The sequence below is a fragment of the Kogia breviceps genome, chromosome 2 (genome assembly GCF_026419965.1).
Source record: "Kogia breviceps isolate mKogBre1 chromosome 2, mKogBre1 haplotype 1, whole genome shotgun sequence".
Taxonomy (NCBI): Eukaryota; Metazoa; Chordata; class Mammalia; order Artiodactyla; family Physeteridae; genus Kogia; species Kogia breviceps.
The window spans coordinates 147,005,082-147,023,916 of NC_081311.1; the positions used below are offsets into that span (position 1 = coordinate 147,005,082).

Sequence of the window (18,835 nt, forward strand, 5' to 3'; positions counted from 1 at the left end):
CGGTCCAGTGGTTAAGACTTCGCCTTCCAGTGTAGGGGGTGCGGGTTTGATCCCTAGTTAGGGAGTCACATGCTAAGATCCCACATGGCCAAAAAACCAAAACATAAAACAGAAGCAATATTGTAACAAATCTCAATAAAGACTTTTAAAAAAAATCTCATCTCAACTTGCTTCACAAGAAAACAAATCTTATTGCATATCTTTTTAACTGAAGCCTTTCTTCAGCAAAATTTGTGTGAATGCATGTTCTGTCCATCTGGTTTCAATGATCAGTCACAGTGAGCTTTAGCACACTTTAGCATACTTCTGGTATACCTTAGCGAAAAGTATGAGCACACTGCCATATGCAGGTGTGCCATGGTGCAGTTGTGCTTACAGAGATGGAGTATGTGTGGATGTTGCCTGCAGAGGCCATCCATTCTGGGGAATGAAAGACATGTGTGTCAAAAACTCTGATCAAGATGGACTGAGGAAAGTCCAGGAGGTGCTGAGCAAGGATTATGAAAGTTAAGAACCTGGAGAATTGCTTCTAGCTGAGCCATAGGAAGTGGCTTCATGTCATCCACACAGGATTTAAAGGAAGAATGGACTTTAGACTTTGGAGATGTAAGGAAAACTATTTTCTTTAGAGGAAACACATAGAATAGGCAAAGAGTGTGGGTATGTTTGTGGGAATTGCAAGGATTTGTGTTTAGTAGAAGATTTCAAGGAGCTTATCATGGAAGATGAAGTTGGAAAGTTGGTTGGAGTTAGAACATGGAGGACCTTCAATACTAGGATAAAGAAATTGGGCTTTATTCTCTACTTCCTTAGTTTCAGATATTAACTCAAGTGTTTTACCTTAGGTCTGATTATCAAGTATGATTATTCATAAAGAGTACAGTGATCCTTTTGGCAGTTTGCTGGAGAACAAAAAATACTGTTACACAACTGCAATATGTGTCTGGGTCAAATGGCTTATTTTTGCTGAAAATTTTCCACAGAGGCAGTGCCAAATATGTCACATAATCCTATCACTCAGATGAAAGTCAGCTACATCACTACAGCATACTTATTTTTATTCCTCCCTAGGTTCAATGATGTTAGGATTTACATTTCACAGCTTTTTTTTTTGACCAGGTTGGTGGTGCTAAAATGCCTAATACCCCATATGTCTGGCAAATAAGCTGGTTTGTTTGAAAGCTGAGTCATTAAGCTCCTTTATCTGTCTTCTCAATTTCCTACTTAGCATTTCCCCTTCATATTGGGCACTTCATAAGCAATGAGGTGGCTCATTAGTTTGCTGCCCAGGAAACAGCAACTGTTTTTTTCTTTTCCTATTCAAAGGAATTATTTTAGTCTACTTGTGGTGTGCCTTGGAAATATTCTGAGCTGATAATTTTAGCTATTGGAGGCAAAAGGAGAAACATCTGAATTTATCCGGTAGAATTGGAACACTTCAGTTGTTAAAAACATTAGTGAAAAGGGCCATTATTGTTAGTATTCGCTGGCTAATTAACTCAGTTGACTAAAGCTTTAGGCTTATGTGGCAAGGTCCATTAGTTTTGCTCTCTGATTATCTCTTAGAACCGAACCACTAGTCCTGGCCATTGATTTTAAAAATAATTATAACAACAACAAGCACTTACATAGTACTAGACACGTGGACTCATTTAATCTTCAGAATAATTCTGAAGGGTAGGTACTGTTATTCTCTCCATCTTTACAGATCATGAAACTGAGGCATTGAGAAGCTATGTAACTTGCCTGGGGCCCCATTACTGGTAATTAATTGACTGAGCCAGGATTTGAACCTAGGCACTTACGTTCCAACGTCTTTACTCTTGACCTCATTAAAATCCAAGGATGTCCCTAGACTTAAGGAAACATAATATGTGTCTAAATATTTAAGGCTATTTATTTTGTATAGTATGAAGCTTTGAATTTAAGAAATTTCAGACCAGTGTATGATATACAGACACCAGAAATCTATTTAGCATCTCGTTTGTTTTCCATGCAGTGTTGTGCACGTGGGCAAGGCTTCACAGAGGTGACATTTGAGACCTGAGGCAGGACTTAAAGGACGCTCAAGTGTTCAAAAGGCAGAGAAGAGCATTACAGGTAGAGGGAATAGCACGTGCAAAAGGCTTGAGGAGGTGAAATGGCATTTGATGTGCATGTTTGAAGGAAAGTATGTTGTTCACTGTATCTAAAACAGGGTGGAAAATGAAGAGAGTGACTAAGATGCAATTTAAGGTTGCCGATCGTACCCTGATGAACAGTTTAAAAATTGTCCTCTCAGACAGTGACCTTTTTTTAAACCAAGGGCTCACAAATATATATATATATATTTTTTGTGGTACGCGGGCCTCTCACTGTCGTGGCCTCTCCCGTTGCGGAGCACAGGCTCTGGAGACGCAGGCTCAGCGGCCATGGCTCACAGGCCCAGCCGCTCTGCGGCATGTGGGATCTTCCCGGACCAGAGCACGAACCCGCATCCCCTGCATCGGCAGGTGGACTCTCAACCACTGCGCCACCAGGGAAGCCCGCTCACAAATTTTTGTATCCAATTTCAAAAGGTTCCCAGGTGCTCTGAAACTCACCTGTAGGTCTGTAGAGTCCTTCCCCACAAGCAGTAAAGAATAATACGATCCAGTATATGTTTTAAGAAAGATGGGCTTCCCTGGTGGCGCAGTGGTTGAGAGTCCGCCTGTCGATGCAGGGGACACGGGTTCGTGCCCCGGTCCGGGAAGATCCCACATGCCGCGGAGCGGCTGGGCCCGTGAGCCATGGCCGCTGAGCCTGTGCGTCCGGAGCCTTCGCTCCGCAACGGGAAAGGCCACAACAGTGAGAGGCCTGCGTACCACCAAAAAAAAAAAAAAAAAAAATAAGAAAGATGACTCTGGTGCCAATGAAAGATGGCTTGGAGGAGAGAATGATTGGAAGCAGAGAGATTGCGGGGGCAGATATAAAAAATCTAGCTGGGCTTCCCTGGTGGCGCAGTGGTTGAGAGTCCGCCTGCCGATGCAGGGGACACGGGTTCGTGCCCTGGTCCGGGAGGATCCCAGTTAAAAAAAAAAAAAAAAAAAAAATCTAGCTGAGATGGCTAAAAGAGAGCGATGTCTCTGAAAGATACTTAGGAGGTAGAAGTGAGAGGATCTGGGCTGAGTTAAATGGGAAAGTTGCACGTAAAATAGTTAAAAGTAACTGTCGTTTCTAGCTTGGTTTAAGGATAGATAGTGATGTCATTAACAAAAACTACAGGAGAGGAAAGAGGTAAGAGCAGAAAGAATATGGGCTTGATTTTTAGACCCACTGAGTTTCAGGTGCCCATTATATATTCCAATGGAAGTGTCTAGTAGACAGTTGGAAATGCAGTCTGGAAAAGAAGTTAGCATTGGATAGAGAGAGATTCAGCTGTCTCTAGCAAATGGTAGGTTGAAGCCCTCTGGGTGGGTCAGGACCACCCAGGGGAGCCCAGAATGAGAAGACAAGGGCAGAGGAGGAAGATCCGGTAAAGCTGGCTGTGGAGACAAGACTTGGGAGTAGCTGCAGCATTATAGCATTTGAGCGCTTCCTGTTCTGAACACAGCACACGTTAATTGGCCTAATCCTCAGATACCTCTGTGAAAGGGCTACATTTTACACATGAGGAACCCGAGGCACAGAGAAGTAAAGTAATTTGCACAAGGGCACAGAGCTAGTAAGTCGCTTTCAACGGTAAATTAGTGGTAGCCTCATGAAGTTGAAGTAATTGAATTAAGATAGTTTTTGTCATAACTGTTTTACAGATTTACATATAGATTGGTAAGCTTTGATGATAGTATCTCCTTAATTTTCCCCCTGCTCTATCAAGTAAATATAGTATGATCATCAGAATTCATGAAGAAAGTATGATCTGAGACTTTCATAAATTTCCAGATTCCTTGGCTTTTTCTCACATGAGTATTCTGTCAAGATACATGCATTTCTTAAACATATTTTTATTTAATAGGTTAAGTTTTCCCTGAAGTTTTCTCCCAATTAATAAGAATTTTTGGCATTAATTGGAGCACTTCCTGAAATGGTTTCATGAGTCATATTTTCATATTTCCACTTAGAACATATGTTGGACTCTCTTAGCAGTTATCTGAGACATCATCAAACTCTACATTCTTGTTTTAATTTACCCAGAACTTCTCTTGTCTCCTTGAATTCATCCCTTCCTTAGAATATCTTCATTTTATTTTCCCTTTTATCAGTATACCGGCAGTGGAGATTTTTCTTGGAGCCCATTTTCTCAGTGATTTTTTTATTACTTCATCAGAGTTATGAACACCAAGGAGGAAAGAAGCCACGCCAGGTTGACACAGCTGGACTATCTGCTAGACTGGAGTCAACAGACTACAGTCCATGGGCCAAATGTGACCCCTCACATTTTTGTAAATAAAGATTTATTGGAACACAGCCTGCTCAATCATCTACATATTATCTGTGGCTGCTTTCCTGCTACGAGGGCAGAGTTGAGTAGTTGCATTAAGTGGTGCAGTGCATGACCCACATAACCTAAAACGTTTACGGATTTGGACCTTCACAGAGAAAAGTACAGACTCTTTCTCTGTAGCATACTACTTTTGGAAGATTAGGAATTGTCCAAAGCATATTTATAGTGCTTTAGAGTTAAGGTGGTTCTCTTTTAAATAAAACTTTAAAGAAAATTTTACTCAGCTGAATAGCAGAACCATTGAGTGGTTTCTGTAATATTTGTTCTTTGGGTCTAAAACAGATACAGTCAAGGGAATAACGAAACTGAAGACTTCTTTAAGTAATCTATAATCAGAATTCTTAACTGTATAATCAGTCATCTGAGTTTTTGTCAGTTTTCACAGAACTGTTTAATTTGGAAGAATTTATTTTTCTTTGAATGCTCAGTAGATACCAGGTCTTTCCTTGTGCTCAGCTTTTGGGATTTGCAGAAATATTACATTTCCCTACCCTCAGAGAAATATGTCTCAATTGGAACCAAGTTAAACACAAACCAAAAAAAATCTGGAAAAATTGACCTAGATCATAGATATGTAACAGAATGATAAAAATATGTTTTGTGTTGAGCACATTATTTTAGTTTATTAGCATGTTGACCATATCTTATGTTATACTTCAATCACATCTCTGAAAAAAATGGATGTGCTTTCTTTTCTTTTTTTAAATTGAGGTATGAGTCGACATACAGTATTATGTAAGTTTCAGGTGTACAGCATAGCGATTCACAATTGTTAAGGTTATATTTCATTTATAGTTATAAAATATTGGCTATATTTCCAGATGTGGTTTATTTGCCATTATTTTTGTTAAAGACAAGAAGTATGTGAGGCAAATGGGATCACATTCTGCTCTGTCAGATACAAGTTCTTCGCTTGTCCCTCGTGAATGGCCACTCTCCTCAGTAGTTCTCCCCTCCCTTTTTGGCTGCTGTGGCTTCTGAGGTCCTCTCTTCCATCTGGGTTCTCTTTCCTGCAATTTGTTCTCCAGGATCTGCCTCCCTGGAGCATGATCACATGACTCCCCTGCTCTAAACTCTGCTCCTGTTCTCTGTAGCCCACCCAGCAAAATCTGGTCTTTCACCAGCATTGGAGACCTTCCACGCTGTTTCAAACCTACTCTCTGCCTTTTCTTCCCCCACTGTCCTTTTTTATAGCCTGAACTCTGAGTACTGTGACTACAGTCTGCACTTTCCCATCTCTTGATTTTCATACACTTTTCCTCACCATTTGAAATGTCCTTTAACCTCTGTGATATATGATAGGACTAATGAGATTCGATAGATTTCCAGGTTAAAAGTCTGCTCTTCGGTTATTGACAAGAACAGAAAGCTATAATATGAAAGTATCTGGAGTTTGTGGGTTTCATCTTCAGGAAGTTACCTCAGCACAGCACGTTTCCATAAACTCTATTGGGCTGTAGCACTACAACTGTGTTCTCCAGGGCTTTAGACACAGTGTAGAAATTCTCAGCGTAATTGAGATTATCACAGGTAGGGAGAGAGAATTCAACTTTTTTTGTCTAAACCTTGCTGCCAGTGAGAATAGCAAAATAATTATCTCTTCACCAACTAAGGTATTTAGTGGAGACAGTAGACAAGGCAAGCAAGATAATAAAGAAAGATCTTGCACCGGGTCTTGGGCTACGGTTTTCTGGGAAGGCAGTTTAGGATTTTTAACCCTAAATCAGGACCAAATTTTCTTCGTAGAAGTGATGTGGGCATTGAATCGAAACCATGGGCCACATACTGTACAGAAAATAGTCAAAAGTGTCTCATTTCTTATTTTGTTGCGAAATAGACTTTGCTATGTAGACTAACTTTGTGTAAATATACTCTTCTGGTTATTCTGCTTGTCTTTACTATTTTAAGAATCTTTTCTTTAGTATTTTACAGAGTGATGGAGCTTGCTTTATCTTGCCTCTCCATTTTGCATTCTCTGCATTGACTTACTCTACATGAGTCAGTCTAGTCCTTGGTGGGATATATCATGTGCTCGGCGGGGGGGCTTGAATAATGAGTGGACTGTGTGGGGAGTGTGCTGGACAAGAACATGGTGTCTAGTGGCAAAATTCAGGCTGTGGGAGGATTAGTCACACGATTCACAGGAAAAATTCTGTTGCAGAGATAATGGATCATTTGCTTCCTGAATGAGCCATGTGGAAGGAACCTTTGCCAAATCACTAAACTCCACTGATGAGATTTTGCAGAGACTCCTACTCAAGTACTGGCTCCTATAAAAGACTTTGTTCAAATCAACCTTTCCAACCTTTAATTTAATAGCTCAGGAGGTGGGGTGTCAGAAGTCTCTTTCATCTGCAGAGGGTATCATTAAGTTAGAACATGATTCCTTTTGTGTGTTTTGATAAAAACCAGATACAGTGTTTTCTTTTAAAGCATCAATTTTGATTATAGTTTAAAAAAGAAACTACTCCTTTCCTTCTCTGAGTTTATTTTTTAACGAGGGCTTTAAGAATTAATCTTCAATGTGTATTGTCACAAGGAGTAATCAGACTTGAACTTTATAAGCTTAACACCTTTGGACTTCTGCCCCGTATGCAGTTTATGTGCAAGGTAAAACAAGATCTTTTACAGTTTCTAATTAAAATAAAGTTTAGCTGCCACTTGGTTAACTTCCTGGTTTTCGAATAAAACTTAATATATTAATCACCTGGAAATTTGGAATTTGAATGCAACAATAGAAATCTTTCTGTCCTAGTCAAGTTTTTGAAGCTGTACTGAAACAAATATTCCTCATATTTCTGGTTTCAGTAACTATCAGGGATAATTGATTACATGTGAACCATGTATTGATAGATTGGTAATTTTTAATGCAGAGCGGTCAGCCCCCCCTGAAGGTTATAGAAGGCACTAGACTTTATAATCATGGTTGTTGTCCTTTTGAAAATTTCGCAGAATGTCCATATAAACATCAATTATAGTCTTAGAACCAGCCAAAACCCTTTACAAAGTACATATAAATAGAAACCTTGTAAAATTCACTTTTTAACTCTTACAGTTATGCTGTGCAAGGAACTAAGGTCTGGTCCCTGTTTCCAGAGTCAACACAGTCTGTTAGGGGAGATAAGAGGTGTAAGCAGCAAGAAAGACCAGGACAATCTCACATTAGTTAGAATTGACCCAAGTACCAGATGTGATGAGAAGCTCCTTCTTTCTAGCTGGGAAAATGGATGAAAGAGTCGGAAGTTGTGGTTTTGAGCTGGGCTTTGAAGGATGTATAGTATAGGCAAAGACTGTGGGGAAAGAGATGAGTGAAGGGGAAAATGATCCCCAGGCCAAGGTCTGATTTACACAGGCTGGAGACAGGACATGCACACAGCATGTGTCCTGTGGGAGGGGAGGGGGTCCTTAGGTGTGATTAGCAAGATTCACCCTCCCTCCTCCCTCCCCTCTGCTGCGGGATTGGAGGAAACCATTACCCCGTGGTCCTCTATTCTCCCTTACCTTCCCATTTGCTATTACAGGATGGTAAGAAGTTATGGAGAAGAAGACTTGGGAAGAGGAATGGGGGCGGGGGTGTACACGAAGAACTGCAGTAGAGCACGGGGGGCTCTTTACCATATTCTTATTTTTCCCCCCCTCTTTCAGTGTTCTTCCTTTTCCTAAGCTTGGCAGAATTCATCATAGGGAAGAGCAAAGAAAAGGTGGATAGGGTAGTTTCTGTAGCTGGCTATTCATATTCAGTCTGCCTATAATTATATGAGATTTAAAAGCATGGATTGAGTAGTGTTTGCAGAAAATAAACATACAATGCTGAGCATACAGAAATAATCTTGGTGGACCCTAAGCCTAGTTTTCTATGTCATCATCATAATCATCAATTTTATTTAGGAATTGTAAGATGCACAGAATTTTCTTACAACATCGTAGAGATCTTAAAAGCTTTTTTTGTAGAGGTAGAGGGGCATTTAGAACAAACACTTTTTTTTTTTTTTTGCAAAAAAATGGCACTTAAAGAGCAAACACAGCATAAAATACCTAGTAGACATAAATCTTTTGCACTTTTATTAAGTCATAATTTTTCAGAATGTGTATGTGCTTTTTCTTCTCTTTAAGTAGAAAGAGAAAAAACTAAAACAGAATGAAGCAGTAGGCTTGATAAATAATCAAACCTGGGGAGTAAGTTTTAAAGCTACCTTGTAAACAAGGCTGCTAAAGAAAGGTCTATGGCTTGAAGGAAAAAACTGCTGCCACGTTGCAGGGTCAGATTTTTTTTTTTTTTCCTTTCTCTCTTTTTTTTTTTTAACTTAAAGTGAACGTGTTTTGTCTTCCTGTAAAATATTGTTTCTTTGCCTTCTGAGAAATTATGTCAAGTTGAACACTATGCTTTGACAGTATAGTCAGCTCTTTGTGCTAGAGGATCATTCTAGGAGTTTGGCAGTAATTCTGCTCTGTTAAGACAAATTAGAGACTATTAATGGGTCTTTATCTGGGTATTGGTATTGTACATTTATATGCATGTGTGATGGAACCACTTCATAGTGACTGTTCTAAAAACTTTTTGAGGTTTACATTTAATTAGAGGTTTCAACATGTTTCTGAAAAATATACTTTGTCTCCTTTAAGAAAATATTTGCTTTATAAATTGAGAGTTTTCTTGCAACTCTGGGTAAGATGTAAATTATACATGCTACTGATTGCTGAGGAGCTCAGTGGTTGTCTTTGAGATTACGTAGATTGAGCAAAGGAGGTAGAAAGCAGGGGGATCATCCGTTACGAACTTTCTCCTCAGAAGATAAAGTGGAAGGAATTTTCTGTTGGCCACAGATGCTCATGAAAGGTCTATGGAGATGTATCTATACAACTGTAATCTCTCTTTTTCAGCCTCTGCGCCTTCCTGCAAAAGATCAAGAGAAGGAAATCAAGGAGCCACTCTTATAACTTACCAGATAACCCCAGCAGGCTCAGTAGACAGACCAAGTTCCCAGGAAAAAAGCTACAGGCACTTGAGGATAAACTGCTTCCAACAGCTTTTACCTTAAAGCTGACCTGGAAGGCTTTGACTCCCACTTACAAGGTGAGTTAGGAGAATGCAAGTTTAAAATCAAAAGCGGGGTTAGATTAGGCAATGCTTAATGATAGCAAAAGATTAGTGAGGTATTACTGAATCACAGGAACATGTTTCTATTTTTTACGTATATATCAGATGGAAAAATAAGACATGGTAATTCTAGTTATGTTTAGCCATCTTAATAAAAAGTTCTGCAATAATTTTTTTAAGGATAGGAAGTAAAAAAAAAAAAAAAAAAAAAACCAAAATATTGAACCTTTTTCTGTCTACAGTTTGGCATCATGTGAAAATAAAATGCTCCCCTTTCCTTCTGGAATTATAAACCTGCGCCTGAAAATGGCTGAAAGGTTATCCTCGCTTTCATTATACATGCATGACACACACATTCTTAAAATGCATACAGTTTTTATAGTCTTTCATAGTAAACAGGTAGACAATTGATTGTGTTATGTTTGCACATGAGGTTGAAATAAATATAACAGCAGTGCTCACCATGGGGTCCTTGTCATCTGTAATATTTGCAGTTATTATTTTCAGAGCCACTTCAGATATGCTGTTTGACATCTTAGGCCCAGTGAGTTTGGTCTTCACCATTTGGACACATCCCTCCCAGTTATACAAAGCTTTCTACCTTCTGAGGTCAGTGACCCCCAGCATGGGAGGATGTGCCATCAGAGCTCTTGGGGATCTTTTGCAACGTGTGTCCTCTACTCAAACCCTTATTTTCTCTGGGGCACAAGGGAAGCAGTGGTGGTGGTGGTGGTGATAGCTCAGACATCTGTAATTTGGAAAATACAGGTGGTTCTGATACCACTTCGACCTTTTCCTTGCATGGACTGCTCCCTCTTGGTAGAACAGAAACCATGGCTCACTAATTTAGTATAATCACTGTTATGTCAGAAGATTTCTGCTTATTACTGCATTATTTAAAGTTAAATTTTATTTATTTATTTAGTTTATTTTTTTGGCTGCATCGGGTCTTAACTGTGGCACGCGGGATCCTCGTTGCGGCATGTGAGATCTTTCGTTGCAGCTCCTGGGCTTCTCTCTAGTTGTGGTGTGTGGGTTTTCTCTTCTCTAGTTGGGCGCGCGGGCTCCAGGGTGTGTGGGCTGTGTAGTTTGCGGCACGCGGGCTCTCTAGTTGAGGTGCGCTAGTTTAGTAGTTGTGGTGCGCGGGCTTAGTTGCCCCGCGGCATGTGGGATCTTAGTTCCCCAACCAGGGATCGAACCTGCGTCCCCTGCATTGGAAGGCAAATCTCTTTACCACTGGACCACCAGGGAAATCCCTTAAAGTTAAATTTTAAAGTACAGCTTGCAGACTGGTGGCCTACAGGCCAGATTTTAGACTGTAATTTTTTTAATATATAAAAGTTTTCTTTTTTAAAATTGAGTTAATTGCCAACATTGCAAAAAGGAAACTTCACATAAATAAAAGAAAAAAAAAAACCCAGCAAAACAGATACCTGGCTTCTCTTGGAAGATTAAAAATCTGGTCTTGTTACTATTTCAAGGCCTGAAGTTTGCTGGTCATTACCATTCCCTAAGTCTTTAACCCAACCAGCTATACAGATTTATGTTACCTGCCTGGCACCTGTAGGCTTTTGAGGCTAAGATTCATGCTTTAAGCATCAATTTTGTCTCTCCTTACATGAAGTCACTCCCCTGTAGTTTACACATAACACTCTCTTAGTCTTTATTATCTTTTGGCATTTTATTATTTTATATAAAATGTGTGCACTGTGAGAATGGTGGCTTTCTGAGGTTAAACTAACACCTGCCAGGCTTGCCTATGAAGAAGGAAAACTTTTCCAAAACCAGGTGGCCCATGGTTCTTAGTTTGGAAATCTGATTTGCAGCGTGATACGGTCTGAGTCATTTTTTCCAGACCTTGAGGTTGTCATCTCAGAGTTTTATATGTCACAACCTAAGTGTTCCATTGCCTGATCTGACTGTTTTGGTCCAGGGAGGTAAAGTGATTCATTGGGTTGGTTTCTTTTTGAATGACACCTATAGGCATTTAGAGTCCATCTTTTATCTCCTTACTCATTCTGGACACCAGAGTGATTCAGTGAGCTGTGTGCTACACGCGCAGAACTTTTGACACTGAGAAATCTCACCATCAGAATCAGATATACCTTCAAGCACAGTGGGTTGTAGTTAACCACAAAACTTCTCTTTCCCCATCTTTGATCACTATATATTGTTGGGGACTGAACTACTTGCAGTAATGTTCCTTTGAATTTGATATTGAACCAAACTTTTATATAATAATAAAGAGCCTTAACCATGAAAGCATTTTAAATCATAGGGCCCTATGGGCATAGCACTTCTCTGTCTACATCGACTAAACTCAGCCATTAATGATTTGATCATAGTTTACAGATGCGGAGAAGCTGACTTGATCCCAAAACAGTGGTTCTTATCCCAACAACCCATTTTTCAAACGGATAGTGCCTGTTACTCAAGCAGATTTTAGGCCTCAGGATATTCATTTTTAATGTTGAAGCAAACAAGAAAGAAGCCCAACAGGATTGGATGTTGACTTCTGGTAGTTTACTGTCCTCTGGCTGCATTACTTTTGCTCTGTCTCATGGGATCTCTTAGGTCAGTATTGCCTAGGATCTCTTGATACTTGACCACAGGTAAAGATGAAATGTACATGAGTCCCTTTGACTATCAGGTTTACGTTCCTGGAAATGAAGTAACTAGAAATTTGTCTACACACATTTGAGGAGTTGTGACTTGACTGTATGAGAAAGAAATTAAACTCTTCTGAATAGGAAAAAGCAGGTGATTGGCACCTCATTTCCTTAAGGAAATGTGTTTATTTTCAGTCCTGTTTTGTCATAGGAATTAGTGTGTATGCATTAGTGTGTATACTCAGAAATGCTTCCAGAAAGCCCTTTATCTCTTTTTTCCTTGGCATTCCCGTTATCGGCTCCACATTCCACTTCCCTTAACTCCCTGAGGAAAGGAAAACTAGGACTGAAAAAAATGAAACGAATGAGGGCCATTATTGACATATAAAACAGGTTGAAATGTGGTGAAAAAGGTAAACCCAGTAAATCAGCTAGCCAGTCAGCAAATACGACATCAGTAAAAACTGAAAGAAGAGAAAGAGTATTCAACACTGGCATGGCATGAAAGCTGACGTTTGCTCCCTTTTACCTCTTATGAAGATCGTGAGACTTCTCCCTCAGTAGTAGAAACGGAGAGAATATCCAATGAGAATTGGCAGTGCTGGGACCATTTTACTTGACCTCTTTCTTCAAAAGGTGATCAAATATATTTCTTTGTTCTTTTAGTGGGAGAGTTCCTTTATTTCTTGAGGATCATTGTAAATTCATGGATTTTAAAGATCTTTATGATTTGATTAGTTGCAGTGACTTTTTTTTCTGGTTGCTCATATAAAGCCTTCTTTGTTCCTTGGGAGCCCCTTGAGATTGGTTCCTGTATATACATACAGAAAAGAGAACCTATCATAAGTGAATCACAATGAATTTTCACAAACTGAACATTCCCATATAATCAGCACCCATATCAAGATACAGAACATCCCAGAAGCATCCATGTTCCATTAGTGTTTTTGACACTGCTTTTTTGGTTCAACAGGATACTTTAAGCTCCTCTTGTTCATTTCACAGTCCAGTCTAAGAATCAGTTATTACAAGGAGCTCTGGTTCCTTTTAGTAGAAAATGGAATTTAGAAACTACAGTCTGGGCATTAAGGGTGCTCATTCTTATCTCTTATCAGTGTTTCCAGACTTTTTCAGGGAACAGAGTCGGAAATAATTATATATTTAAAATAAAAAATTAGGAGTTCACATTGAATTTTCAAAGTTAACTTTATGGAGTTTTAATATTATTTGATTTTATATTTGTATCTCATTTCTCTTCAAATGAATAATCTCAGCATTATTACTACTAATTGTTCTATTTTTATACAGAGAAAAAATGTAGAGTTTTATTTACCTTTTATTACTATCATTATTTTTGGTCTTTCAAAATTTATGTATGTGGTCAAAAATCAATTTCCCTCACCTCCATTTTTAGTATTAGTGTTGATATATTTCTATTAAATCTTTAGTTCACCAAATAATTTGAGTTATTTGCAATTCATTACATCATAAGCAGGAGAGTTCCAGAAGTGACAGTGTGATTATTGTACTGTTTGGATGGTGGATCAATTTGTGCAGCATTGAATGCATTTATTAGTGTCCACCCTTCATCACAGTGCAGGTCCAGAAACAGAAGAAAGATAAATGCCCTAAATGAAACACAGAGCCTGAAAGCGCCCCAACGGTTTTGTCCTTCTTGCTTCTTTTTATCTGATAAATGGATATTTTACGGATGCTTACCTTGGAATGACTTTCTTTTCCCTTGGTGAGTCAGGGGATCAAGTGCTTTGATTTTTGGATATATTTTGTAATATCTGACCATGGGAAAAATGTAAATGTTCATAGAGAATATAGGAATAGGTAGTTTCCCCTCCCTCTGTCCCTCTGTCCCTCCGTCCCTCCGTCCCTCCCTCCCTCCCTCCCTTCCTTCCTTCCATCCTTCCTTCCTTCCTTTTTCCTACAACCAGGCAGTGGGAGGGAAGAAGGAGAGCTGAATCACTCCCACTTTAGTCTTTTAAGCTTTTCACCTGTCTTCTCAAAATGTCTCATTTCCAAACCTCCGTAAGGTTGGAATCCAGTATTTTTGAGTCTTTTCCAAATATATTTTTAGGTACAGAAAGATGATTAATTAGACTTTAATTAGGCTAACTTTAAGGGTGATTTAAATGTTTCTTTGGACTTCCCGGTAACGCAGTGGTTAAGAATCCGCCTGCCAATGCAGGGGACACGGGTTCGAGCCCTGGTCCGGGAAGATCCCACATGCCACAGAGCAACTAAGCCTGTGCGCCACAACTACTGAGCCTGCGCTCTAGAGCCTGCAAGTCACAACTACTGAGCCTACGTGCCACAACTACTGAAGCCCGTGAACCTAGAGCCCATGCTTCACAACAAGAGAAGGCACCGCAAAGAGAAGCCCACACACCACAACAAAGGGTAGTGCCCTGTTGCCACAACTAGAGAAAGCCCGTGCGTAGCAATGAAGACCCAATGCAGCCAAAAATAAATAAATAAATTTATTTTTAAAAAAATGTTTCTTTGTTGACTTTTCACATCAAATGAATAATGCCAGGAAGTACTGAGTGCAGTGAATGAACAATACAGATCTACTTTGAAAGGTTTGTCATTCAGAGTGCAAGGGTTTATTAGGAGTAACAATTCTAGACTTTGTCTCAATAAGAAGTAATTACAAAGATGGTGGACTAACACATAGGTTCCCCAAAACTTCAACTGTGTATGGCTGGTGTTAAATGTTTGAAATTTCAGAAACAATGGCAGTTTAAATAGATGTCTTTTATCATGTGCCTTATATCACCCCTGCCATATCTAAGGTGTTTGCTTATTGATTCATCCAGCAATGTCTACTGAATGTCTCTACTCAATGTGTACCAGGCACTATTCTGGGTGCAGAGATTATAACAAGAAGAGCAGGAAGCAGATGATGCCTCTGGGGATAGACAATAAGCCGATAAACAAATAATGTAACTATTGAGTGAAATATGTGCTGTGAAGGAAATGAAAAAGAATATTGTGCAGAAAAGTGACAGAGCATGTGCCTATTTTGAGGCGACAGAAGCTGAGAACTGAAGGGTGATTTGCTGACTGAATTTTTGTGTTTAGAAAACTAAATTTGAAAGTACTGTACAGCTTATTTAAACAATAAATACACGTTTGGCATTTGAATTTATTTTCAATTATCTAATTTTTTTTTCAACTGGCATTATAAATTGTTGAACTTTAAAATCTCTTGTTTTGTCGGCTTCTGGAAACTGAAGGAAGTTCTGGGTGAGGGGTATATGGGAACTCTCTGTAGTAGATTTGTAACTTCTCTAAAAATCTAAAATTATTCTAGAATAAAACATTTAAAAGGAAAAACTGTCAAAGAAATACCAAAATTTATACTAAATCAAATACAGTGTGGCAAAGATATTGAATCCAGACTACGTAGGAAGGGTCTGCAGGGAGAATGGTGGGTGTTGAGAATACGTTACTTGGATGCTCTTATATAGACTTTTGTCTCATCACTCATTTTTGGACTAAACAAATGTTGCCCCTTTTCGTGCATCTTTTCACCTTCTTAAATTTTATAAACTTAACAAACCTTACAAATAGAGTTAGTTTACATTTTTCCTTTTGTTAAAAAAATTTTATTCATTTTCTTAAAATATTCTTGGACTACTTAGGCTGTTATCCTTCAGGTGGAAATTAGCAAATCTTTTTCACATATGGCTTTTAATAAAACTAGCATCATAAATAAAAGTTTCCTCTGATCAAAACAATCTTCTCTACCCTGTGTTTTATTAGTATTTTTCAATTCATGTATTTCTAAGCATAAAGTACCTTCTTTCACACATTAGAAGAAATAGAGAAACTTGAAGTTGGCAAGGAGCCAATAAATTCAGAATCTCCTTTGTAAATGCTTCGCCAACTGTAGCACAGATTAACAGACCTGCCGTGGGAAGCTCTTTGGTAATCTATAATCTTTGAAAGTACTCTCCAGTATCTGGTTCCAAGAATGCTTCCTAATCTTTCATTATCCAGTTTAAGAGTCAGCAAATAATAGCCTGCAAGCTTGCAATCTTGCTTTGCAAATAAAGTTTTATTGGAACATAGCTATGCTTATTCACGTGTGTATTGTCTATGGATCCTTTTCCACTACAGTAGTTCCCCTTTATCCATGGGGGATATGTTCCAAGACTCTCAGTGGATGCCTGAAACCGCGGATAGGACCGAACCCACTAAATGCTGTTTTTCCTATACATACATACCTATGATAAAGTTTAACTTATAAATTAGGCACAGTAAGAGATTAACAATAACTAATAATAAAATAGAACAGTTATAACAATATACTGTAATAAAAGTTCTAAAGTTCTGTGAATGTGGTCTCTCTCTCTCTCAAAATATCTTATTTAGACAAATTTAATGCCTTTTCCATCTTAACTAAGCACTTATTATGCACTGTAGCCCTAACTTGCAGTTTGAGGATAGCAAAATTTCTTTTCCCTTCTTTACAATTGCACAGATAAAATTCATTCTTACTGTAGATTTACCAACCTCAGGATATGATTTTTTCTTTCCTTGTTGAGTTGAGAACTTTCACCTTTTCACTTAAAGGGAAGACTTTACGGCTTCTCTTTCACAGATCTGAATTGCCAGCATCACTACTCTTGTGTTTTGGGACCATTATTAAGTAAAGTAAGGGTTACTTGAACACAAGCACTGTGATACTGCAGCAGATGATCTGATAACCCAGACTACTATTATGTGACTAACAGGTGAGGTATGCTGGAGAAAGACATGATTCACAACCTGGGCAGGACACAGCAGGATGGCAGAAAATTTCGTCACGCTACTCAGAATGGCATGCAGTTTAAGATGTATGAATTGTTTATTTCTGGAATTTTCCATTTAATATTTTTCAGACCACGGTTGATGTGGGTAACTGAAACCTTGGAAATCAAAACCATGGATAAGGGGAAACTATTATAGAATGGTAGTGTTGAGTAGCTGCAGTGAGATGGTATGGCTCACAAAGCCTAGAAAGGTTTCTGCCAGGCCCCTTACATAAAAAGTTGGCTGACTTCTGGTCTAGTCAAAAACAGTGACTGGGTTATCTCCTGTTTTTGAATCTAGGATCCAAGAAATTTTGCAATCCCAAGGATTAGTAGACAACAAAGTCCTGTTGGTTCATGGTAGAGCTTTCTGCTTTATTTTTTTTAATTAATAAATGGAGGTACTGTTTTTGTAGTAAAAGTTTTCCATGAGCTTTCTAAAGTTTTTAGAAATAATTTTGTAATATAAAGTTCATTTCTATAAGCGTTAAAAGATAAATGCTTTAGTTACCACTTAAAATTCTTCTCAATATATTTTTAATTTCCCAGGAAAAGTCTTAAAAATCCTTTTATTTTTGAGGTTTTAGGTCTATTACTTGGGAGTGAATCTGTGTCTAATACTATATATTGTAATTATTCCCTGTGAAGAGCAGGGCCCCTTTGGCAATCATCTACACCTGCTACATAGTTTACAGGCTTGTTAAAACACAGAATGTTGGGCCTCAGAGTGTTTGATTTGCTGGTATGGATGAGCTAAAAAATTTGCATTTGGAAATTCCACTCCTGGGTATATATCTGGAAAGAAAAACCAGACTAATTCAAAGCATTCACCCCAATGTTCATAGCAGCACTATTTATAATAGCCAAGACATGGAAGCAACCCAGATGCCCATCAACAGACAACTGGATTAAGAAGATGTGGTGTGTGTATTTTTTTATATATATATATATATATATATATGTATTTTATATATATATATAATACATATATATATATACATATATATATAAAACACACACACACACACACACACACACACTGGAATAGTACTCAGCCATAAAAAACCCGAAATGTTGCCATTTGCAGCAACATGGATAGACCTAGAGTATATTAGGCTTAGTGAAATGTCATACGGAAAGACAAATACTGTATGATATCACTTCTATGTGAAATCTAAAAAATAATACAAATGAATGTATATACAAAACTGAAGCAGACTCACAGATATGGAAAATAAACTTGCATTACCAAAGGGGAGAGGGGAGAGGGAGAGGAACAAATTAGAGGTATGCGATTAACAGATACAAACTACTGTATATAAAACAGATAAGCAACAAGGATTTACTGCATAGAATAGAGAATTATATCCATTATATTGTAATAACCTATAATGGAATACAATCTGCAAAACTACTGAATCACTATGCTGTACACCTGAAGCTAACACAATATTGTAAATCAGCTGTACTTCAATTAAAAAAAAAATGACTTTGCATTTGGAATAAGTTCCCAGGTGACACGTTGTTCCTGATACCACCTTTCAAAACCTCTGTAGTAGACAGTGCTGGCATTTCCCAAGCTTGGAATTTGGGGGACAGTAGCTTTTTTTCATCACAATTCAATATCAAGTGACATTTTAGACCTTCCTTTATATTTCTTAAACTTCCACTCATCGTCTTTTTGACTAGATTCACTAATGACGCAGATATCATTTTTCCAGTCCCCAAATTCTGTTGCTACTGTCCCCTCTCCTCAACACTCTTGTGGGGTTTTACTTAAAGGAAAAAAAAAGTCACTGTTGTTTTCAGTGGCATTTTGGAGTGCAATAGATCCTGTATTCAATCTGCCAGCTTT

General features: G+C 38.4%; 1 protein-coding gene across 27 annotated transcripts in view; it reads left to right on the plus strand.

Annotated features, from left to right (window-relative positions):
- OSBPL6 (oxysterol binding protein like 6) overlaps positions 1 to 18,835 on the plus strand; it is a 206,506-nt gene that overhangs the window by 81,737 nt on the left and 105,934 nt on the right. For 4 of the 27 annotated variants that reach the window (XM_067026375.1, XM_067026357.1, XM_067026364.1 and 1 more), the window contains exon 2: positions 9,344 to 9,536. The exons of 22 other annotated variants lie outside the window; for them this stretch is intronic. The gene's annotated coding sequence lies outside the window, so the exon portion shown is untranslated. Of the gene's footprint in view, positions 1 to 9,343; positions 9,537 to 12,756; positions 12,806 to 18,835 lie in introns of those variants that run through there. One more of the 27 variants, XM_067026360.1, reaches the window with a different exon arrangement.